The sequence below is a fragment of the Labrus mixtus genome, chromosome 3 (assembly GCF_963584025.1).
Source record: "Labrus mixtus chromosome 3, fLabMix1.1, whole genome shotgun sequence".
Lineage (NCBI taxonomy): Eukaryota > Metazoa > Chordata > Actinopteri > Labriformes > Labridae > Labrus > Labrus mixtus.
The window spans coordinates 20,102,206-20,128,381 of record NC_083614.1 but is presented as its reverse complement, the minus strand read 5'-3'; the positions used below and the strand labels follow the sequence as shown (position 1 = coordinate 20,128,381).

Here is a 26,176-nt window from a genome sequence, read left to right as displayed (position 1 = left end):
CCATTTTTCCATTTCCTCTGCATTTATTATGTTGACCCCTATTTATTCTGTTTCTTCATGAAGGTATTTACGTTAGGACTGACATCTCTGACTAATAATTCTCCTTGTGGTGAACCCTAATGCAGACAAATTTGAGGCAGCTAGCTCTGCAGAGATAGTCAAATGCAGCCTAATCCAAGTGGTATTAATGTAAAGGTTGTTTGGGTTTGCCTCTCAGAGGGATGCTATAAGCAAGATTTGAGGGGAAAAAAAGGAAACACCCACGCAGAGTTTATAACACCAGCTCTCTAGAGAGAATATACTACATCAAGCAGGTCAAAGCATAATGGTTTGGAAAGTACAGAGTGTTAGATAGTTATCTTTGATGCCTTCTGGCTTTTATTTTGCAGCAGATTGACAGAATTGCTGAACAAATGCAGGTCAAGTGTTTACATGTGATGCTACTATATTGACTTCATCATTAGAGGGAAACAGTGCAGTTTCTACTCCACATTGCACAGTTTAGGTTACTTGTTAGGTTGTGAAAATCCTTAAACAATCTTGCTCAATCCTTGAGGGACTGATTAATGGATCAATAATTATGATCTTATGACACTAAATGAGACTTTCTCCTGAATTCCGAGTTACTTTCTTCTGAAACTCCATATATTTGATCCGTAATATTTGCTTAGCTACACGTAGAGGTTTTCTTTGCACGTATGTGTCGACTGTACAGTACAGATATCATGCAGTGTTCAAACTTGTTGACAGCATCAGGGTTTTAGTAATGGAACTTTAGAAAAATTGTGTAAATATCTCCTTATTTAACAGACTCGTGGAGAGTCTTAAAAGACGACTATTGTTCCCTTCCCACTTTACCACGCAACAATAATTAGCCGTGATTACAAAGTATCTCTTGAGAAATTGGGACAGAACAATTTAGTTCATTGTCCTCAGAAATTGGAGTTGCCCTTCCTTTTCCTTGCCCCCCCCCCCTTTCCTCTATTGGATTCATGTGTTCTTCAGTGTTTGCCAGGAAGAACACACCACTAATCAAGCAAACTATTTGATTGGCTTGGAAAGATTTCATTCGGACTAATTTGGCTTAATAAACAGTTGTGTCAAATGATTTGGATGAGTGCAATTGCAGACCTATTAACGGATGAGTATTAAAGAATGTGCTTTCGCTGTCGGACCTTTTTTTTTTTTTTCATATTTACATATGACCTTGCACATTTGCAACAAAAAGCCTGTGCTTCCTGAGGCGTATGGCAGGAAACACACCTCTTAAAAAGTAATCAGCCCTCAAGAACAAGTTGTTTATGGGGAAGTTTTGACAAATTGAAAAACCTTCAAGGATGGTTGTTGACTTGGTAATAAGTTTTAAGCATCTACAGCAATAGCCGGCATAATTTGTCCATTTGAATGCCTTGCTGAGCAGCTTCCGTATTTAAAACGTTAATGTTTTATGGAAATAAGCTATATGTATTTAAAACTTATAATTGTGTTCCTTTATACTGGTGCAAAGCAGTTACTTTTAAATTAGTGGAATTAATCGGAATGCAAAATTGAAGAAAGGAATGTCTGTCCACAATGATGAATGCTTAAGTAAGATTTTACTTCAATTAAAATTTCAGGCAATTATTCTGAAAGATTATTGACCTCTGAAGGGACTGGTGAGGTCACGTATTTTCTCTGTCTTTGCAGTATAGTATTCATCTTCATTAGAGAGAACAATTGAAGGCGTCTTCCTCTCATGCTGAAGGGTATTAGCGCAGACAGATTATCCTCTGCACACTTCACTAATAAAGTTGATTTCTATTTTTGTCTGTCCAGGTGAAGACAGATTCTGAAGCATTGTCTTCCTCGCACTGACCTACTCCCCTTTGTCAGTGTTGTTAAAAATGTTCTTGTCCTCAGGAAACAGAAAGATGTTGTAATGGTGTCAATAAGAAGATCAATGATTAACTGTTTCATTCATTCAGGAAGTCATTCAGACTTGAGTTTTGAGCTTTGTTTGATTGTGTGAGCAAATGTAGAATGAATGCATTTTTCAAGGAACGAAAAAATGAAGCCTACATACATTGCAAAAGGAATGTTTAGAGATTTGTAGTAAATTTGTTGCAGCTTCATAGAGTTTTTCAAACAAATTGTTGGTAAGGATCATTAAAACCAAGAACTAGAGTGCTGGCATTGGCAACTGGGATAAGATTATAAAGAGTTGCAGTTGACACAAATTGTCTGTATATTCCTAAAAAACACAACATCTCTTCAACTCTGTCTTATATTTCAAACACTTGCCTATCCACTTGACTGAATAGAGTATTTGTTGCAAGGTTAATATATATTTTTTTAAATGCATGCTTCATCAACCAGAAAAAATAGCTAGATAGATAGATAAATAGCTTATTGTTCCAGTTTAAGATACATTTTACTTGGAGTCAATTTAAAGTACAACATAACAGCACAACATATGACATCAAACTGAGAACATGTAGGGTATGGATGGGTGGATGGATGAACGTTGATGCTGGGTCTTTACATTGTTGTTACTGAGCTAGTAAATTAAGCGCCCGCAATTGTAGAAGAGACAGAACTTCTCTTAAAACGAGCCTTCTTCCAGTTCATGATCCTATATTTACAGAGGGATGGAAACAGTGTAAAAAAAAGAAGTTGTAGAAATGGGTGAGTAACATCATTGTTCTTGCCAGTCGTGTGGATGACTTAATACTGATGCTTCTATATGACCTAAAAATGCTTAAGACTTAGGAATAAGATTGATCATTTCTATATAGTTATTTTATATGGCTGTCACCTCTGTCACGGGGTAGGTGTCAGGATAAGGAGCTTAGCAGCACGAAGCGGAAATAGCCTTTTTTTCAACACCAAAGATTCATCACGAGTTGCTCATTAGGAATTTTAAAATATAGAAAGCAAAAGAGATACTCCGTTCGCCTTGTCCCTGGACTTTTTTATTTTGCCCATATCAGATAGGACAGCTGACTAGAGACAGGAAGGGAGTGTGGGCTCACATTCAGCTTAGGGCCGAGGTCAGATTGAACCCACGGCCGCTGTGACGAGGACTACAGCCAACGTACTTGGGCTGCGCGACACAACCGCTAGACCATCTAGCGCCCCATTTTTTTTGTTAATGTCCTATTGGGACATTTTGGGAGCTAATCATGCTATTTTCCGTCTTTTCACTAAACTGAAGAAATGTAGTTTCTGGTCTATTACAACATTTGAACAATATTCCAACCTGTGTAAGACATTCATATGCCTGCACTTGAAACATATAGTACCAGAGTTCCTTGAAAATATAAAAAAAAAGAAGAAAAAAAAACACCCATGTTCTCTTTTTTTTTTAAATCATAATACATCAACTTGATGAATTATAATTGTGATCAAACTTGGGCTTTCAAAAGTGTTGCAATCATGGATATATGTATCTTTCTTTCAGCCCAGTCATTTTCAAAGTTCACTGAGCTCTTACTCGGTTTACAGTGAGAACGCCACATCTTTTGTTTGAAAAATGTGTCCACATTTACACAAGCCAGAGCCTGACATGGCAAAGTGAAGCAAATTGGAACGGTTGGCCTCTGCTGAACCATATTACTGGTGACCATATATCATTTTTTTTTATAGGTCACAAGTGAAGCACATCTGTTTCCACTCGGCCAAGTTTCCATACAAAACATTTGAATAGAGATTCTTCACCTATATCTGATGCTCCCACCTCCTGCTTGTTTAAACCAACATGTGTCTCATACATCAAACATGGGGGAGAGTAGAAGAGAGTTTTGCCGCAGAAGAAGAATATTCCTGAAGAAGTTTGATCGCAGTGTAAAGAGGGCAAAGATTTTATTTTAATGTTTACACCATGACTCAGTTTGTTTTAAATGATTTGTTTATGTAGTGCAGTCATTTAACACTCAACTTATTTGACAGTTGTGCAAGCCAGAGCCCAACATGCCCACACCGGACCTTTGCTTTTTTTCTAATTTGATCTCAAAGCCCCTCATGTGTTTGACTTCTTTTTAATTGCTTCCTGTCTGCTAGGTCAATTATAAGTCCTGGGCCCTTTAAAGGATGGGCGGGGGTGGGTATATGTAGTAAAGGGGGGCAGACTATAGCAGCATTTTTGAACAGACAGAGTGATTAAATAACTGAAATGTGAGCAGAATGATGAGATCACTCATTGGGATTTGATTTGATAGTATTTTACTCAGTGTGCCAGCTCACAGAATACATGTTAGTACACATTTAGACAGAAGCTGATTGCTTGGACTGCCTTTCTTTGGTCTGTTTAATGAAAAAAAAAGGAGATAGACAAAGACAGCCGGACTCTTTTATCCATAATTGATTTTTTGGGTCAGATGCGAAACCAGTATAAATACCCCTGTGGTTTTGTATTTAACACAAAGAATGAGCGGCCAAAAGATTAACCAGTAGAAAGCAAGGAAAACACACACATAAAAACAGGTTTATTAACATAAAGTGATTAATTCAGTTTTAATTAACAACAACGGCAAAGCAGGAGCATCAAATTGTCTCTATCCATCTGTACTCTGTCTACTTTCAGATACACATTTACCTTGTAATGGTTGCATTGTAAATGTTCAAAAAAGACTGGCCACCATTTATAGCCATCTTCAGATACAACTTGTAAAAGACGTGTAATAGAACTCATTGATGTATAAATAAAAGTCTCCATTAATGACTCCAATTGACTAAAGCAGTCAGCCGCCTTTTCATGTCTAAATCCAGAAAAACAAGCAAGGCTTAAGAAACACGTTTCAGTAAAAGCTTTGAATAATATTTATTCCATCATGACCAGCAGGTTAAAATACAACACCCTCATACACAATTTACAGAGAAGCTTTCTAAGTCTTTGAACATACAATATTAACATTTTAGTGCAACCAGTGTATTCAAAGAAGCCTACACAAGAGCTGCTATTTGCCTAAATACGCTCTTCCTGGTTCAACCAGTGCAGAATCAGGGCTGCTCCTCGAGGTGCAGCACAAGTGAGGTCAAAACTCCAAGCTGCATGGTCGCCCATGGCTACATAAATATTAACCAAGTCTCCGCTGTGTAGAGAGGCCTTCTTTGATTATGAGTCTACTCCGAGAGTTTGATATCCAAGGAGACCACTAAAGCCAGCTTGACAAAATTGATGAGAGAATACGGAGAGTGGTTGTGATGTGGAGGAGTTTCACTCGGTTTGGGAACAGATCAAGCTGCAGGATTTCATGCAAACGTAGCGAGGGACAGAGACGTACCTAGTTTCCAGTTCGTGTACTTGGAGCTACACTTTGAACTTTTGCCTGGAGAGATATGACAGGGGGAACACACAAAAAGTATCCCTTTATCTGCACTTTGCACAGACAATTTAGTTAAAATTATAGAAGCATGTTTTAATTTAATTTATTTCAGTCACATCCATTAAGACAAGTGTTTAACACCAGTAAATTGCGTTAAGGTACATCTGTGTCAAGCTTTCCATTGAATAAGAGAAGAAAACAAAACAAAAACGGTCAAAAACACTTAATGAACAAATGATTAAGTGATCGAGCTTGGACGTGGCTTTGTTAATTGTGCTCTGAAGCATGTAACCCGTTCCAAATCTTTGTCCATCAGCACTAAAAGAAGCCTGATTTGTTGGGGTCGGCAGCAGTGGTCCTGTGACTGGTCATGTGTGCCCGAAATGTCAATCATGTGCAAATATTTTGGGAAGGAACCAATAAGCATTGTTGGGTTAACAATTGAAGGTTAAGAGGCAGGCTCGGAGCCACATGGGAAATAGGGGAGGACATGTTTGCTCTCACCATGGATGACTGAGGTCCGTCCAAAGCATCTGCCATCATTTTCAACTGAAATGAAAACAGGACACTCTGCAGTTACATCTTAACTATGCTGCAAAGAGACACAAGGATTTTTGGTTGGTTGAATATATATACATATATATATATATAAAAGGTTTATTTTCTGAATGTTTTGCAGATAAAAACAGTATTTAGGTTGCACCAGTTGATGAATGATTACACGCAATTTTTTTTTTGCATTTGTAACACATGAATTTCATGAACACTTGCATATAAATAGTTTATGTGCAACCGCTGCAACTGGCCACACACACACACACACACACACACACACACACACACACACACACACACACACACACACACACACACACACACGCACCAGGCAGTCTATAATTAGCAAAATATCATTAATCAATGGGTAATTCAAACTGAAATCTGTGCCTTCACGTCTTTGAATTCTGTCTGGTTGTGAATTGTAACAGTTCAGTAAATTATACTCATTCACAAGAATTGACAAAATAAGTCTAATGCCCTCTGTTGACAATCCGAGGGAAACAGATTCAAATGAATTTCAGCAAAATGGCAGTTTCAGCTGTTCAACACTGCAGCCATAGAGACACCACACGTGTTTTCGGTCTGGGCTTATAAATAAACATTTCTCCAGATATGGACGCCTGCCACTGGGTGACCTTTTATTACATCTGTTTTCTCTTCTTTGTCCCTTGCAAAAAAAAAAAAGAGGGCTGTATTATTATGTAAAATTATGCTTATCAAAACATAAGTCTGCCCCTCTGCTGCGTTCACCTTCACCTGGCAAGCATGACTCAACTTCACATTTCCCCTCAGTGGGTGAAAGACAGTTTTTATTGAAGCCAGGTGTGTACCCACGTCCTGCCTGATAATGTTTCTGGACCAAATTCCTCGGCCGGATCATAACATGCTCCGAGTCTTCACCAAATGCAGGAATAAACATGAAACAGTTGTGACTAGCAGGCTTATTATATTATCAGATGTTCTAGTTTCAAAGATATAGGATGTGATAAAGGAATGAAAAACAGCCGCTGCACTGAAAATTAAGACATCAAACTTATAGCAAAAAAAAGAGTATTTTTTTGTGATGTCTTATTAATAAAAGCTAAAAATGTGTCTTATCATTCAGCTCTTTTCAATAGGTGCATCATGTTGAAATATCTCACAGACTTTACAGCAGGCCTAACCGAAATTTCCCAATGAGAACAAACTGTGGATCACCAACTTAGCATGCAGCGCACATTAGAGTACAGAGGTCACAGCCACAGCAGCCTGTAAAATAAAAATGACCCCTTCTGCAGAATGATGTCATGAATCATGTAAAAGAAGTGTTCGAGGAAAGAAAGAAAGAAAAAAAAACACAATTGAGGAGAGATTCTCTCTTTTTTTTTGGCAGCACACACACTTGGCTCCGCTGCAGCAGCTTGACCACTCCTGCCCAGGCCACTGTGTTATCCTCCTGTGAGGCCAGTTGGATTGAAAGAGGGAGTCGGGAGAAGTCTGTGCTTCCGTGTTCACTTTGATGTTTGCTAGAATTACAGTAGAATAAGTCCTCTTTCATTGGTTGAATAGGCTGGACTGCCTACTGTGACAGAGCATGGGCCTCTTATGCCCAAAAGGAAGACAGTGCGAGCTATGAAAAAAATAAAAAAAATAAAAGGGCCAAAAATGAGGGGGCGTTTATCGATAAAGTCCTTTCTTTCTGAGTGACGCAGATGAATTTCCGCTAGATAAGTAAAAAAAAACTGAGTGGTTACTTCCGGGAATGATAATAAGTCAGATTAATCTACAGACTCCGAGTCAGCGCGGATCCGGAATCCATGCCAGGTTTTACCGGAGCCCACCTTTCACAGCTCAGACAGCTCGTGCAGACGGCAGCTCGTGCTCTCTCTGCACTGGCGCTGTTTACTGGAAGCCCCGCTCGCGCCGCTTCCTCCAACTGTCTCAACAACACTATGAGCGGGATCTTCTCCACGCGCGACCGCTGAAACTTCACTACCCACTAAAAGTCCACTTCACTGTCTCACTCACAAGGAGCCAGGAGAGAAGTCGCCAGCGGAGACAGCTCTGAATTCTCCCTCACTTTTTTTTTTAGCAGACATTGAAAGCCCCACACTCTGTTTCTCTGTCTGTCCCTGAGTGTGTGTGTGTGTGTGTGTGTGTGTCACACACTCAGCGGTTCCTGGGTCCCTGAGCACCGCTTCTCTCCTCTTCTTCTTCTTCTGCTTCGTGTGTGTTTTGTTGTCGCCGCCGTCGCCGCCGCTTCTGCTGTTGCTCCGGGAGTGAGAGCCCTAAACAGATGAGTCAGGACTGACTAAAGCAACACATTGTTGGTCATGGAAGCGTGCGGTGTCCGGTGCAGGAGCGGGATGTACGGGATGAGAGGGGGACCTGCCGCCTGGTAGCCAGCATCACCGTGTCTGTCCCAGAGAAAAGGGAGCATGCCTCAGACCTGCAGACTCTTTGCTGCAGAGGACTGTCTTTCCACAATCTGACATTTTTTTAAAATTATAATTTATTATTCAACTCTCATCCCTGTTGACTTCATTTGAGCCTGTTTGGCTTCACTGCTTCGAGAAAGGTAAGATGTATTTTTTTTATATACCGTGTGGTCACACTGAATAAATCGGAAGGCTAAGCAGCAGCTTATTTTGACAAGTTGGTGGAGTAACTTTTATGTCTTTGCTAGATTACTTCAGATTTGGTACCGGGACTCATTTAGCCTAAATAACACAATGGGAGAAGTCAAGACTTGCTTTGTACCTAAGCTACTTTGAAAAGGGGGTAAATGTCAAATGTAGTTCAACAAACAACTATAATTCTACTATAAAGTACTATAAACTCTAAAAACAGCATTAGTCTTTTGTTGTTTGCTGAATTGAAAAAAGGATCAATCAAAACATAACCAGATGTGATTGATTTGTTCGGCTGCAGACTTTGCCTTGAATGGAAACTATTAAAAAAGTGGAGGGGGAGGCAGCGTGTGTGTAGACTATATGTGAACCAGAACATGTTGGCTTTACAGCAGCATTTAATTGGAATGTATGTCCTCAAAGTTGTAGTTAAGTTGGTGGTGCTGGTCACCAAGGCTTTTTTCTTCTTCTTCTTTTCTTTAAATCCACTGACGGTCTTGTTGAATAGGGGATTTATGCTGGGGAGCTGTGACCTGAGAAACGATGTCGGCGTGATTCTTGAGAGCATTCACAGGCTAATCCATTATAATTGGGGCTAGACTATTTGTCCGAAGAAAGAAAAGAAAGGACAAAACAGTCCAGTCTCGCCTACCCATGTATTAATTACTCTTGTCCGAAGAGAGACAGAGTTTATAATGATGCAAGAGGCTACAAGCACAGGGAGAAAGTCATGGAAATCAATCAAAGCGAGGGATAAATATAAAACACGCAGAAAAGAGGACGGTTTGGCTGCCTAGACTTAACTCAAAGCCAGTCGGCGCAGAGTGGCAGTAAAATTAGATCCTCTTACTGCACATTTATTATTTAGGCCTACCGATTCAAAAAGCGTCTTGTCAACCATGTGTTAAAGTAGGCAACAGAGGCGCACACGCGGTGCGGTGTGTGCTTATCGCCCGGCCCGAGAAACACACACAGCGGCCAGCCAGCCGGTGATGCACGGCAGCCTGGAGCACAGCAGTTATCTCCAGTGATCGATCAGTGGATTGGGATAAATTTAGCTCCAGCCTCCACATGCCCTCAGCTTTTTTTTTTTTCCCTTTTTTTTTTTTTAGCTTGTGTGTCTGGTTTTTAAAGAGAGTGAGCTACAAATTCCTGTCTGGAGTCTATGAACGTGTCTCATTTCTGTGTTTGTTCTTCAACACATGCATCTGTACTGTCTGTGACAGCAATGCACTCTTTAAATGGCAGAAGTGTTCAGTTTTGTTTTTTTTAATCGAATATGTTCCCAAATGATCTAATGCAACAATCCTGATTGAATAGGCACAGTCGTCGTCTTCTTCTAAGGCTTTATATAAGTGAGATAAGGAAAACAAAAGAATAAACCAAAGTGTTTGCAGGATGAAGTGGGTTTATCTCCCTCGCCTACCAAAACAAAGTGACATTCAGCTAAATACAAAGGCGGTCTATTTGTGAACAAGTGTGGAGTTTTTTAGGAATATATGAGAAATAAGCTTTCTGCATGCTTTATCTCTCTTCAGGATACACGTCTCAATCCAGCCCTCTCTATTGGAGGACTCTATTTTTCACGTGTTTGTGCGTAAAAAAAAAAATGCTTGAATTAATGCAAGTGCAAATTCCAGCTGTTTGGGAGGAACATATTAGCATATCAAAGTGTCCAGAGCCCTTCCACAATGGAAGGAGTCGTATTTTCTGCCACTGGCTTTGGCTGAGCCTTAAAGGCTTCAGAGTGAGTGTGTGAGCTGCTAAAACTGAAAGACTTGTGTATCTCCTCTCGTTCCTGTAAGTAGGTCCGTATGACATCTTGTGTCTAACATAATCTCGCTTGTATTTTTTTTTGTGCGCTTGGATGTAAGATGGTGTCAAAGCTTTCACACAATAAAGTAATTATACAGTGACAAGCAAAGTTGTGTGGTGGTGAAAATCACTTGGATTTTAGTCGCAAAGTAGCAAACGATTAAAAAGACTTAAACACACATGATGCAGCGTTGCTTTTTTAATTATAAAAAATGGAGGGCAATATTTTAGAAATATTGATTCAGTTTAACAACCCAGTGTATTAATTGTCAGTGTAAATTATAAAACTACTTGCATATGCGGATGAAAGTCGATGAAGCTCAATGCTTGACATATCTACCTGGAGCATGCCATTATGGGCATCTCACTGTTAAATCCAGCGTGCCAAAGTCCCTTTTTTCAGTCTATATTCTTGTTTCAGTGGAAGTGCGTCCCGTTTCAAAGAACTGCAGCTGCTCTTGATCAACCAGGGCTCCAGATTACCCCTCTTTGCTGGTGTGTTCAGATCGATACAGCCCAGCACACTTCTGTATGTGTTTTGGGGCAGACAGTGTGCTACGTATCACTCTATTCCCAACTCTTTTATATTGCACTCTTAAAGCAAACGCTACTCTTAGGTCTCAGTGATTGTGATCGGTGTGAGTGGGTGTGAACGCATCCAAATTTTTGACATTACAGACTGTTGCTTCATATTCTGCTGCCGTGTGTTCCCCCCTCTCTAGAAACAGCAGCTGAGGTTCGTCTGCCTGGTGCATTAAACAGATCATAACGCAGCTTTCATAGCCTCTCCACATTTTAAAATTCTCACAACAAGCCAGGCACTTCCACTCCAGCTTTATTAAGGTAATTTGTTATTGATTTAATTCAATGCTAGCGCTCACACATTGAGCAATGGCAACATTTCCTCACTTTGTTTTTGTGTCGCACTCTCTCTCTCTCTTTAAAGTGTGGAGATCAGCCTGTTGTCTTTGTCACAGCAGCAATTGGCGAGTCCATATGATTGATTTAAAGGTTGCATTGTGGCTGAATGGATTGTGTGTGCTAACGTTGCACTGTGGGGATGTAGTTCTTTTCTTCTGGTTGAGCGTTCAAGCTCATCTCTTTTTTTTTTTCTTCTTCTCCCGAGCATCGTCTTTGTTGCCAAACAGTGTGTGAGGAACAAGCACCCATTTCAAGTTGCGGTTCTTAGAAAAGGACGTGTTAGCTGTTCCATAGCATTATCGTGCAAATGATAGAGGTTGTGAACGCGTCAGAAGAGAGTTAAAGCATCAAGATTTACATGCCTGTATTTATTTGGCGTGTAAACTGTGGGTTTGTGTTTGCAGATGCAATCTTTTCTGTTGCTAAACCACCTACATGGAGCCATACTGTGCGGATAACTGCTGCCCATTAAAGGGAAGAAACAAGGCTGTAAAAGAAAGCTAGGGCAAATTTGATGTAACGTACAGGCCTTTGGAGGGCCAAAAAACCTCCCCTTTCATGACTGATTTTATTTTACGATTGGCAATCAGTAAAATACTGTGCGCCAGCGTGCTCCCTTCCCTGCCATTTTGTGAAACATTTGTTTCCACTTGCCAAAGGCCTCTGGTGCAGCGTGGGATTTGGTGTCCCTGAAATGGCAGGTGAAACTTTCTGCTTGCCTAAATAATTTCCTAGCAGAGCATTACACAGCAAGGACATAGGCGGTGAAAAAGCGAGGGTCAATTCAGACTCTTGTCCACGAGAACAGCGTGGATATTAGCCATAGCTCTCTGGTTAAATGGCAGCCTCCCTGAGAGTATTTGGCATCTCTTTGTCATTCTGTGCTTCTCTGAAAGGTGTTTAGAAGAAAAGGGAAGTGCAAAGTGCAAAAGTGGGTCATAAAAACTGTCCTCTGGTCATAAAACGATTGGTTGTAACGTATTGGCCTGGTTTCTGATCGTACAGCTTCTGCAAACACAGGGTGTGTTTCAGATAGGATGTGCAGTGCGTTATTAGCAGTGTGTGTTTAGGGCACGCCCAAAGCAAATAAAAGAAATACCTGCAAAAAGCGTTTTGTGAAAACAACTTCTTTTGAAACATAATGTTGTTTCACTGATTATCATTAACACTGAGCCTTACTTTCTAACATCTGTACAATTTTAAAGCATACAAAAAAATTAATAAACATATTTATAATTATTAAAAGATGTCAAAAATATATTCACAATTACATTTTATCTACTTTTTTTTATTTTTTTGTGTCTCTCACACACACACACACACACACACACACACACACACACACACACAGACACACACACACACGCGCTGACCCATTCTGTGGGCTTTGTGAACAGGACTCGTCCTTATCTGTGCACAGCTGCAACGCTATTTGGGAGAATATTCCATTTGTGTGTGACAGAGGAGAACCTGGGAGGCGAGGCTCTGAGCAAACAGCAGTTATTGCGGCTCTGCCATAGCAGCCGAGAGCAGGGCCTGGCTGGGAGAGAGGGGGGATCTGCGGACGTCTGCCAGGGGAAGGAGTAATGTCTCGGCTGGATTAAAGGAGAGCGGAGCACATCCATGCTTAAAAGCCCCTTTTCCAACAAGACAGGGCTGTTATTTAGGGATGTTGAGGGTAAACACACCAGAGCAATATATTTCCTCCATATAGGCTGCTGCTGTCCTTGACTCCCTGCAAGTGTAAGTTACCCAGTATACTTTTCCCCTTTTTTTACTTAAGTAATTTCATGTGTGGCTGTGAGTGTTCTTCGGTGTATTTAGAGTGAAATTATTCCAGCAAAGTGGGAGTTTAGTAAGAAGAGTTTAACATTAGAATGTTTTTTTTTTTTTCACTTCTGAGTGTTTTTTATTTATTTATTTTTCCTCCTTTAGATGTAGCTGGGAAATGATCTACATATCGTTTATGTTGGATTAAATACTTTTTGGTCTTTGGTGTAATAATCTGCCAAATAACTGGATGCGAAATTTCAAAGAGCGTGAGATAGCATCAGCAAGACGTAGCAACATCACACTAAAGCTATAAAAGAAAAAAAAGTATGTCTTTCAATGGGAGAAAATGGAACCAAGAGTGTGTTATGATTTGGGAAAAGATGTTTTTAAGTAGTACTTTTTTTTAAATCAGTGTTCATGTGATATATTGAGAGCGCTTTCATTTAAGGGAAGAAAAAAAACAGCATTGCATGCTCACCTAGATTGAGGTATTCTTGTTTAGATGCAGTTTTCAAAGAAATGCTGATTTTTGGATGGATCAAATACACCAAACAGTAAAATCAAACTGTGAAAAAAAAATACGAGCCATGCAAGTAAATGTACTCCAAAACACTGGGTGCTGACTAATTTGCAGTTGAAACCCTGCCAGATACATATTCCGTCTCATGCTTCTGCTCACTTTTTTTAAGGTTATGCATCGCCTGCACATTGCCTTTTATATCTGGTTGGTTTGGAGAGTCTGAGGCTCAGATAAAAGACTTTTTATTTTACAGTATTTAGTTGGGAAGTGTGAAGGCTTTGTTCTTGTAATATAGTTGCCAAGTCAGATGGAGTTGAGCGTCTGGTCTGGGAGTTTCAGAGGAATATCACAGGCATGGGAAGTTGCTAAAAACTAAGCTAATCAACAAAATAATTGTCTGCTCAATTGCTACCGTGCCAGAGACATCAAACACAGGCGAGTTTGAAAAACAATCAAATTATCTCTTAATGATTGCTCACGCTGACAGATGAGCGCCTGTGACTTGCTTTTGTTTGGCGGAGCCGTATGTGTGAGGAAGAATGGAGTTTGTGGTGGCTCGCTCGTAAATGTAGTACATTTTTATAATCTGCATAGATATCCATCATCACCTGTAATGAAAACAATTTGATCTGATTGTGTGGTTTTTGGCGTTGAAACAGAGAGAACCGTATTAGTCTATTAATTTCCTGCAGTGAATCATGAGTCCTGCTGCTTTTATCCTCGCTCCACCCTCCATGTGTGGTCCACAAAAAAATGTTTCTGTTTCCTCTGCAGACTAAAGTTTGGCCCCTATGTCTGCTCTCCTCCCTCCCTCCCTCCATCCCTCCCCCCGTCTCTCTCTTTCTCTGTCTTTCTCCCTCTGCGTAGATAATGTCTCTGCAAATGATTTAACCGCCCTCGTTGAGGCTCCTTCCAGTAATTGAACAAGCAGAGACTGGGTGCTTTACAGGAAAACAATAGTCATATTATCTCAGATCTCCACCACTCTGAGATTCAACAAAACACTACCTTGGATTGGACTTTGACAACTGCTTTGAGGGTCTGAAGTGAAGAAAGGAATCAGGTTTGCTTTCTTCTCTAAAGAAAGATTTGCTGCAAAACGGGTGCCAATAATAATTTACTGTAGGTGTGTTTTATTGAGAGTGTTGCGTGAATGTGATGCATGTCGTCAAGATGCACCTTGGGGTAAAGTGCATCCTCGGGTGGTGCTTGAGAAGCATGCGCAGGATGACGGCTTGGTAATAATTAACCATAAATGACAACGCTTGTAGCAATAGTGTGCACAGAAATGTGTGCTTTTACATGAATTAAAAAATATGTTTGTGCATAATTTATATTTTTTATTTTTTCCTTTTTTTAAATTTTTTATTGCCTTAGATAGACCAACCACTTGACATGAAAATTTGGCTCAAACTACTACATTTCATTGTGATTGCTTCAGGTTGGATGGTGTTTTGTTTCTTGGCAAAGCAGGGGAAGCTTTGATTGTGTTGCTGTGAAGCAGAGTTGACCTTGTGTGTCAAAACGAGGTTTTTCTCCGCCTTGTTTCATACAGAGCACTCTTAGACTGAAATGGCCTTAGGAGGAGTTGTTCTTGACAGAGATGCATTGTTTCAGGCAGCCAATAAACCAGCGCACTGAGTGGCTACATCTGTGAACCTCATCTCGGCTACAGTGCAGAGCTAGCAACAACACGGCAACTGTCACAGCTGCACCTGCTGCTGTCTCAAGACAGAGCCTCCCTCTCTCTGTTGCCCTCAGAACCGCATCACTCTTCTCTCCATGACAAGCCAGAGGCGACATGCTCTGCCTGGGTCAACCGGAGAGGAGCTTCTCGGGAAAACATTTGAAAACAGAGGACAAAAAATGTCAGTCTCAAAAAGAGATGTTAAAATAAAAACTCTGCCCTGAGGGCCAGGATTTGTTTGCTTAGGAGCTTGGGAAAGAAAGTCCTGCCTGTAAAATGTTGTGGGGTTTCACTAAAACCTGACCGGAGTGCTTTTGACCAGCTACAGTTATAGAGTGGGGTTTGCAAAGACAGCATGTAGTCTCTCCCTAATACTGTAAATGATGAATAGAGATGAATGAAGCTGACTCTTGTGTGCACACGGCCCTGCTTGTGTATTGAGGCCATTTAGAAGATGATCTGATCAGCTAAGAAGAGATTCAGAGGCATTAAAGGCTTTTAAATCTCATATGTACTCATATTTGCTACGCTGCTGCTAAAAGTCACACAGCTCCGATTTAGCATCTAATACCAAACCTCCATTTTTTTTTTTTATAACATCTTACTTGCTTCAGTGAATACCTGAAAGAGCAGACAAGAAGCAAGAAATATCTTGCAGAAAATGACTTGGATTGGATCATCATGCTGTCTCAGAAAAAAAAAAAAGATTATTCAAAGAGGGAACAATGCCGAGAGGATTTATCGGCCAGGAGAAGTGATGCAACATGTCCACTTTCCTGCCAAATTGAACTTAGGAGTGTGAAAGCAATCTACGGACATGAGGAGCAGGGCTGACATGAATGCAGATAGTGTGGGATTAACACAGGGGAAGATTGAGCGACAGAGGCCGATGACGTCTCTTTACAGCTTTGCTTGTACAGCTGTGCCAGGCCTGGCATCCACTGCTGCCTGCTCCATCCAACTCCTCCTCCTCCTCTGCCGGGGGGTTAGGTAATGAGCATCTTAAATACTGCTCATAACTTCAGCTTCTCAATGTGTGTGTGCACCCATGTGTGTGTGTGGACATGAAACATGAAATTATTAATGCACTTGTAATGAAAATTGGAATGCTTAATATTGACATCTCTGATTTGGTCTTCTTGGCATTGGCACAGGAAAAACACATATACAGGCTGCCCTTATAATTAATCATGCAGCTTTTAAATGAGGTGTGAGGCGGCTCTGCTGGTGTGAATCCTGCTATAAATCACACATACCCTGACTGCTTTATCCATTAGACCGCCCTGTTTGTCTAATTCAGCTATCCAGGTCCCTTTGAAAACTGGTTTTAGTAATTAAGATGAGTGTGAGAACTGCACCTTCTACTTCACACCTGGCATGTTATTGATGGAGGTGAGATGCATAGATATGGAGACGCAAGAATAAACAGTTGAAGCCACTACATGACATGACGGTTGTAAAGGCTCGCGTCGTTAAGGGCTAACATCAAAGGTCGCTGATTGAATTGACATTATTACAGGGAAGAGATGGTAACAAATATAAGAAACCTCATTGCACAGTCGTCCTATGTGACGATTTAACACGTTTTCTTTAGTTAATTTAATTGATTTCGATTTGTTTTCGGTTGATGATTTAAAAACCTTAAAAGCTTCACTCGCTCAGTGCTCTTTGATTGCACTTTGGATGTTGATATGTGTGTGTTTGGTTCATTTTTTGTGCTGTCCTGTCATTCACGTGAGCTGTGTGCGCACTGATGCTTTTTCACACAACTGAAGTTCCTAACGGATAAATAAAGTTACGTGAATTGAATTGATAGATACATAGAATACATAGCTAATTTGTACAACACAGTATCAGGCGTTTTATCTCCGCACTTTTTCAATTTTAAACAAATTTTTCAAACCTAAACTGTCTTTCGATTCACGCCCGCTACATTGTTGACCTTCACGTAACCTATTGAGAGGTCGACGTTTTCACATGAAGATAGAAGTTCTATTAAAAAAAGTCAGGTTTTACAGACTGTTTTACACAGCTGACTGCAACTACATAAAACTAGTCTATAAAACTTGAGATTTTTTCTCAAGCCGCTGCTGTTCTTTGAGTACCGTAATTAAGCCCATGCCCAAAGAATTTCTTTCATCCGAACCCACAGTATATCTTTCTTTGTGCACTTAATTAATTGTAATCATTGGATGATTCCTGAGAACATATATGTTTGGCTTAATGCACTGAGGTGTAATGATGGCCAGACAAAAAGCGCTGCGCTGTACAGAAACTCAAGTGCAGCATCTGTATCAGGCAACACGTCTCTTTTTTAGCTTCAGCATTAGCAGCTTAACCGATGTGATGAGTGCTATTCTGTAGTAGTTGACGGAAAGGGGGAAAAAAAGGAAGTGTAAGGAGGACAGTGAAAGAGGGGGGCAGAAACAGGCGCATTTTTGTCATTGCAGTGGAGCCAGTGGCACTTCCGTCATTCATCAACCCGAGCTGATTACTAGTGAGTGTGGAGTGAGCCGACAGGATGCGGCGCCTGCAGCCATTACCATCAAAAATAGGTCCAGCAGGCCAGCGGGTATGCGAGGCGCTGGAGTTGAAGAGGCCGAGACCTGCCTAAAGGATGCAAAAGTTTTTCATGTTTTGCATGACAACATCTATCTAACGCAGAGGTGAGGCAGTATGTTGTATTGATGATGGACCCCTGGAAAATGTGCTCCAGTAAACGCTAGCGTTTAAATGTAGAAACCAGAAACTGAAGCCGAGTCTAACAATCAGCAAGAGAGGGCAAATGTAGCAGACACCGCAACGCCTACTCACTTTACTGCGAGGGCTAAAAAAAAAAGGGATCTTTTATTCTATCACCTGAAAAGGCTCATGAGCTCCGGTGCATAATGGAAGCAGTGTAGCAGAGGGAGGGCTGTGCAGATATTACCAGGAGACAGTGAAAAAATATTCCAGAGTCACTGCCACAAGACTCAACTGCATACTTAGTATTTAAACTTTAACAGGAGTTAACATTTCGCACCAAGGCAGAAAAGTGTAATGAAGCTTTTCTAACACGATTCATACAACTGGAGCATGCAGGGATTGCCCCCAAACTAAAGTGCTAATTGATGCTGTGGATATTTTGGTGTATAAAAACATAGAAGGATGCCAGAGATGGAAATATTCACAAGACGGGGCTGAATATTTATTAGCTAGACCAGAGTTTCTCCTCTGAAGTTACAGTGTCACTGCTTTTGAAAAATAATTCACATGCTTTCTTTTCATTTAGTCACTTGCTTTTTGTCATCCCTATGGAGTACAAATCAAGACATTGATGATATTATTTTTGGTTTCAGTTTTTAGTCATATATTAATGTAGATGTCAAACACAGAACTTAGGTCAAGTTGATCAGCTTTTCAGGAATCTTCAGGTCGAAGCGTAAATATCAAAAAGTCTTCTCTTGCCTAATTGCTTTATTTATTTTGCATGAAGTGATTTTGAAAAAATACTCACGCGGCAACAGTGGGAAGCAAAAAGCGTAAAAGTGAAACTCTAACTGTATTTATGAATTAAAGGAAATGTCTTTCACCTTAGGCAGCAGTTTACACTTTAGTTTAAAAACTACATCAATTGTACAAAATGGAAATTTATCCGTAAGTTCACCTGGTTCTCATTTGTCTATTTTATGTTGTTTCAATTACGATCACATCACTGGAGCGTATTCACAACCAGAGATTCTCACTTATTCTTTAATAAAGCAGGTTAAAACAGATTCAACTTCATCCATACATTTATTTATACACTATTTTAGATGAGTAAAAAAACAATATTTCACAGTGCACCTTGTGGCCTGGGAGCGCTGCTCTGTCCGTCAGGAACCACCTCACAGAGGCGTTCATCGTCACTCACAGGACAGTTTTCCTCCCTTGCAAGAGCCCTCGTCCAAGTGTAACCTCCCCTCCACACATGGGACTCTGTTATCACACTCGCTTCATATTCATAGTGAGTTCCATTCTCTTGTCATTATTTTGTATGATTTAGAGCTGTAGCAATTACACTTCAGTGGATTACCTATGCAGAGATACAGAGATTAGGATCTGTGCTTCACACAACCTCCTGCACGGCAGTTTAAAGTTGCGACCTGCGCCGCAATCCACTATCGTTTGGCGGTGTGCGGAATTGGCCAACCTTTTCCTAGTTTGTTTGGGAATTTGAATCCCTTTGGTATTCAAAACAGGAGGACCTTATGACAGAGAGATAATTTCCTGGTGAATGTTTTATCGCAGTATGCTTGACAGTCTCTCTCTCTCTCTCTCTCTCTCTCTCTCTCTCGCTCTCTCTCTCTCCTTATGTCTTAAGATTCCCTGACTTTAGTCCAGGGGTGAAAAACCAGCAAAAAGAAAAGAAAAGACCACCGTGTTTGTTTCCTTCCTCCTTTTTTTATCACAAAAGAGCAAACACATATTAAACATACACAAGGTGCAGAAGCAGTGATTGCTGTATCTGCTGTCCTGCTGTGGGTGGCAGGGGACGATAACATAAGCCACAGGCCTATTTACATAATTTAAAAAAAAATGTCAAGGCTGAATCATGGTCAGTTGGAAGCAAGCATTTTTCCTGAAAAGACATGTTTTTTTTCACCATGACAAACATATTATTTCAGAACCTTCAGTGCTTAGATTTGGACAAATTTGTCTCCGATTGAAATTGGAGATGAAACTTCTCCCACGTTGAGAAAATCTCCTTTCCCTCTCTCTTTAGTCTCAAAGAATTTGATCCATTGTACAGTGCCCAGGCAGGAGTGAGATCCTCCAGCACCTTACTTATTAAAAGAGGGGTTTGAAATGAGCCAATCTGAGCTTGTTTGCATCACAATCCCCCACACAGTGCTGATGTTATGCTAATGAAGGCTCAGCCCCAAAACTGTCCTCTCTCTTTCAGCGCTGAAAGTGGGCAGAGGGCAAGGAGGAGTGACACTGAAACTGCACGAGGGAAATCTAATGATGCAGCCAGAACATTCAAAGCAACTCCAGTTTCCCCAGCTTGTCATGTTGCTTTATACATATGGTTTTCATTGCCTTTTTGTTTATTTTTCAGGAATTTTTTATGTTTGTGTGGCAGAGCGTGTAAAAGAGTCATTTCTGAGCAGCAGCTAAATGCCTTTTAGACATTTTCTGTGTCTTTGAAGAGGATAGAAAGAACCCTCCAATATACCTTCATCAGGTTTAACAAGCACTATTACCTGTCAGGGCAGTACTGAGTGAAGATTTAGGGCTGACAAGTGATTGCATTCAGCAAAGACTACACCCACCCACGTCTTTTGTCTGAGCTTCCTGGCGAATTGCAGCGCTATACCTTGTTTAAGGTTGACACACGCCGCTTCCTCTATCTGACAAAGGCATTCATGCCATCTTAAAGATTGAAAGTAGAAATGGCAGCACTAGAATAGACATATGTAAGGTTAAAGCAGGCTACGGCAGATTCACTCCACTGCTGAAGTAATTTGTTTAGTATTGCTTCTGCTGTGAGGGTAAAGTCTTTGTGCTGTTTACTATTTCAGTGCTGTCTGAGCTTGTGCCGCGTCCCGTATTTTGGCTCTATTTGTCCTTCCTCTGAGCCACAGAAAGGTTAAAAGCCTCAATTAGACACAGCCGTGGCTGGCCACGTTATGCACAATGCCTCTAATCTGAGAGAATTAGCACCCTTCAAAAAATCAAAATATCCACCACTGTCTAGAAACACAATCACAGCTTCCAAGCTTGAGAACATTTTAGGATTGTGTGTGTAATTTTAGAATTATTCCAAGACAGAGAATCTGCCTTAAAGCTTACTTGACAAATGTGTACCAAGAGAAAAAAGCAATAATGGGGTGAATCCAGGTAAAAACCATCTCTAAGCCATTGTTAAACATACCAGTCACCAAGGGGAAGATGCAGCTCTAAAAAGCAAACAAAGAAGAAAAGGATTCTGCAGCTTTTAGAAAAGTGAGATATAGACTGAGCTAAGTGTGCTATGACTCAATATCTGGACTGTACATTGAGTGTAAGGCAAGGCAGTACTTAATCACACGTAAGGTGTAGTAAAAACACCCTCGCATTAGTCCAAAAGATACTTCCTCACTTTCTCTCTTTTTTCCCTTTCTTAAATTAGTAAAAACATGAACACATTACTTATTATTTTTCATCTTTAACCTGTCTCTGACGATTCATCTTCTCCATTACCTTCCCCGTGTTTTGTGTTGCTGCCCGCTGCCTTAAAAATTAATCGTCCTGTTTAATAACGCCTCACGATCACAGTGCATTATTGATGGCGAGATCCTCAATAGAAGGATGGAGCTTTTTTTTTAACCATTTGACTGCTCATTTTGAAGGGGGGAGGGAGAAGTGGAGGGTCACCAAAGCTGCTTAGCGGTGCATATCCGAGTAAATACAGCACATTATTATCATAGACTAAAAAAAAAAACAGGCCTTGTGCATCCAAAAATGCCCTGGTCACATTTTTTTCCTGTAAACAAACATGTTGTGTTGGATGAACATAGAAAATAAATAAGTCACACAAGCTGCTGAACTCCAAAACTGTTTTCCAGTGAATGTGACCCTGATGAGCAAATCTCGGACCTCAACTCTTTGTTTGTTCAACATAATTCAGCTTCTAGCATGCGATCAACATGAGTGACTCGGGCACAATAGTTGTGTTGCTGCTGTAAATGTGCAGTTGTTCATCTTGCTTGAACTAGCCAGTAGCCACATTGCACTGTTTGATCTTTGAATGGAAATTGAGAAGATGAGTTTGAGAGATTTTCTTGGCCAACTGCTGGGCTCCGTTTCTCTAATCCCTTTTTTGTTTTGACTAATTTAACCATGACAAACTGCATCAGACAACAAACGTTTCTTTTGCGGTGTCCTCATGGGCTCCAAGTACCAACCATGCACCGTTTTTTATGTGCACAGACTAATTGGATTCTATTTCTTGACAGGAGAATATATATGTATATACATACACTACATATTGCATTCGCTCTGTGTATACCAAGGTGAATCACACAGTGTCAAGGACTTATTGGACTTGATTGGCAGGTACTATCGCCATGAGATGCCCATAGAATGGCAGGTCTCCCATTCCTGACCTTCCTATTTATCTTGCTGTATTAATGTCAGCCTATTAATTCCTAAGCGCAGGAACATTTGGCAAATACACCGTTTAACGGTCCGGGCTGAATCATTGTTATCTCAACAGACCTGAAAGGAATAGTTTTGTGCTATCAGCAAGTGGAAATGACATTTTGAAATTTCATTTGAGATAATCCACTTCACTTCCCAGTTAAACATCAAAATTACAACTCAAAATGTATGGAACCTGTATTAAAACCTTGTTACCGTGGCAAATCATCGGGCTATAATCCGTATGGACAGACAGGTGTAGGTATCTTTCAGCGCTAATAGGATTTTGGTTGCATTTCTGAAGTGATTATGAAGCTATGGATTTCTTATATATTCAGGCAGAGGGCAAGGTAGCACTCAATGCCTGGGGGAACAGGAGAAAAAGAACACGCGAGACTCATAAACTTGTTAAATGTTGACATTTTCAAATTAGGGTTTAAACTGATAAACATGTTTTTCTCACATTAAGAACCAGACCTGAAATCTATATTTATGTTTTTTTTTACCATGTCAGTATCTTGGTTTTGACAATGCTTACATTCGTGCCTCCATGAATGTATTTATGAGGAGGAGTGTGCCAGGGTTTGGCTCTCGATTGCTTTATTTAGTAGCCATATGTCCTGACCAGTGGGGAGTACTCTAATCGATTAATTGAGTGGCTCATAAAAATGATCAATGGTGCAAACACTAAGAGCAATGAGCATGTCAAGCACCACACTTCCGTCACACGCTCAGACTCGCTCTCTTGCATGCTGCTGTGATTTTGTTCCGGAAATGTAGCTCGCGTAAGAGCTGGGTTATGATTTATTTAATCCAAACGTTTTGATCCGCAGATTCCAAAACAATTTATCTATGTACTCTCAGATGATGAAATGGGTTAGATAATACGGGTAAATGATAAGTGACTATGCAATACAGTGTAGGGAATGTGAAAAAATAAATGTCACAGTCAGAGATCTCCGGCAAATATAGGTTGGAACTATTGAAGTTTTCATATTTGGGTTGTAATGTTCTGATAATATGTTATATAACAGCTTTTACAGAAAACCCTCTCAACTGGAAAAGGCTCCGCTTTGTTTCCCTCTTCTCCCCCCTTTGTTTCTCTAACATCCCCCCTCCTCAGTTTCTTTCTAAAGTATCTGAGCTCTCCTGTTCCAGCATGCGTGTTTGACCTGGTATTTCCCTGACTGAGCTCCTGTTCGTGTCGAGGCCTGCGCTTGGGCCGAGAGCAGTACCAGTGTTTGGTTGGTTCCGCTGGTCCTGGTGCTGTTCTCGATCAATCCCTTTGCCGCAGCAGGGTCGGCCTCTGATTCCTCCGTGCCCCATATCCGACTCAGTGGGGGCTCCAGACTCATCCGATCGCCAGCCCAATCCCCCCCCCGCCCCTCTGAAGTGCGAATTTTCTGATTCATGCTTGCAAATTGTACATCTTCAGCGGTGTCAAAGCAGGAACACAATCCCTTTGGGGAATAGATTTCTGGCACAGCTGATGCTGAGGGTTCTGTGACTGAGCCACGTGTCCCCAGGTATTTCACTTTTTTCCCTCAAAGTGGGAAAGAGAAACAGAGATAAGAGGAGTCTTATAGTATTTATGAATACATGTATGAGGATGCTGTTGGGAAAACCAGATAGAAACCAACTGTGTTCCCCCACCATTCAACATGTGGTGGTCTTTTGGCTCTGATTTACATTTCAGTGGATCTCCGGCCCCATATTTCCCTTCCTTTGCATCCCTGTGATGTTCCATGACAATTAACATCCCTACTCTTTCTTGGGGTTTGTTGAAAGCAAAGGGGCTAATTCAAGGGTCAAGCAAGACTTGCAAGCTGTCAATCTTTTATTGTAACTGGAGCCCCCCTCCCCCGCCCAATCCCTTTTTACTGCCCCCCCCTTTCCATTCTCCCAGAATGCCCCAACTCTTCTTCTATTCTCCTGTGGCCCTCTAACAGCCAGAGAGGGACAACCAGGAGCTTTGTCTTTTTCTCTCACATCTGCCTCTTGTTTTCAGACCCCCGCCGCATTCAAATTTCAAACTGTCCTTTTCAATCATCCCTCCTCCCCTCCTTTCTAATAGCGCCCTCCCTCCAAGTAACTAAGCCTTTTATTTTTTCCCTTAAGGACAACTGAGCTCCTGCAATTCACATTTTCGTCACCCAGTTGTCGATTATAAAGCGTTGTGTTGTGTTGCGGATAAATCAAGCACACATATGTTTAAAGCCTCTGGGCCCACGCCCCTGTGGCTCCTCCATTTCTCAGAGTACTTAAACATCTGTCTGCAATGACTTCATATTTAGCCAAAACAGTGTGACGCCTGTTGACATGTTAGCAATCTGTGCTTAACAATCACAGAAAATTGCCTCGATCGTGTGTCTCGTGCATTTCGAGGGGAGCCATGTTGATCATAATGCTCTTCATCATCTGTCAGTCTCACATATGAACTCCAAACCCCTGGAACAACAAAGCATGGTTGCAGAGGCTAACACCCACTCTGTGATCACACCCGAGTCGAGGGCTATTAAAGAAAAAAAGCCAAGGTATGATCACTGAGGGTTTGAAGGCGGGGAGAGAAAAGAAACCCCCAGCTGAGAGGCGAGACCTCGGAACGTTTAATGAGGAGAGCGGCAGTCTTCCTCCAGTCTGTACCTTTGGTGCCTCAGCATGTTAAACACTCACAGCGTGATACAAAATATATTAAAGTATAGCACTGTTATCATCGATTTACAGAACACCCATTCCTGTGTACCAGGGATCTACATTGTTTTTTCTTCCTGGTTGGGGGTCTCTACTGCCTCCGAGGCAAAAGTGTTTAAATGTGTTTTGTCTTTGTCTCCACATCCTGACACAGGAGGTCTGGTGAGCATGGAGCCTCTTTTTTAAGGAATGAAGACAGGAGAGCAAAAGTAGTCATATTGATTGAACAGTGTTTTCTCAGGTGAAGGCTTTAGATATTGTGTTTAATGTACGTATAAACACGAGCACCAAAAACCACCTTAGAGATACCACTATTCTGAAATACATGCTTTTAACCTCCAGAGTTTATTATGTTGCATTCAGGTATATCTAGAAAGCAAAATTGAGAAATACAATTATTTAGTGAGTTATACAATTTGGGGATAAGTAGGCAATGTAATTGTTCGTGTTATCAATAGATTTATACACGTTTTCAGTGCAGCACTTTATCCACTGCATTAACTGCTCAACTGTGATAAGAAAATCCATGTGCTAACGTGCTCACTACTAATACGATTACTACCACGGCGAGGCAATACGTCAGTTATTGCAACTACCTTGTAAAGGCCTTAACCAGGTTATCTCACTTGCGTCAAGGTCGTAAGCCGAGCTGGCATAGCATCATTCTTTGAAATTGCACTTGGCACGCATACGTCCACATAGTGTGTCCGTGTTTTTCATTCTGTGCACGCCCCACAGAGGTCACAGAGCAAACCAAATGCAAAGTGGGAATATATTTGATAAAGGAGTGACAAGGCTAGGGATGGTGGGAAAATAAAACTCTTTTTTTTTTTGAGTGACAGTGAAATGAATGTACCGCTACAGCGGACACCTGGAGCAATAGAACCTGTTTGAACTTGTAGAATCAGATGCTCCAAACTATTATTATTAAATGTCGCTCTTCAGTTTCATTATGTACAACTATTTCCTATTGTACTGCTGTTGACCTTTACATAAATCTAACTGCTAAACTTGTGCAACCTCACTGTATTTTTTACTGGAGAATGTTTTACTGAGAACTATGTCAACTCTTAATCTGATTTTTCTCAGTAAATTATTTTGTGAGTGACAATATACTGATTGAATGGGATTATCATCATTCACGTGTAAATGTGTG

The 26,176-nt window shown here is 40.8% G+C and overlaps 1 protein-coding gene across 32 annotated transcripts in view; it reads left to right on the top strand.

Annotated features, from left to right (window-relative positions):
- Nucleotides 1-26,176, top strand: part of adgrl2a (adhesion G protein-coupled receptor L2a) — a 153,798-nt gene that overhangs the window by 55,207 nt on the left and 72,415 nt on the right. For 6 of the 32 annotated variants that reach the window (XM_061033695.1, XM_061033678.1, XM_061033682.1 and 3 more), the window contains exon 1: nucleotides 7,613-8,418. The exons of 1 other annotated variant lie outside the window; for it this stretch is intronic. The gene's annotated coding sequence lies outside the window, so the exon portion shown is untranslated. Of the gene's footprint in view, nucleotides 1-7,610; nucleotides 8,419-10,507; nucleotides 11,129-14,383; nucleotides 14,563-26,176 lie in introns of those variants that run through there. 25 more of the 32 variants (XM_061033665.1, XM_061033692.1, XM_061033661.1 and 22 more) reach the window with 16 other exon arrangements.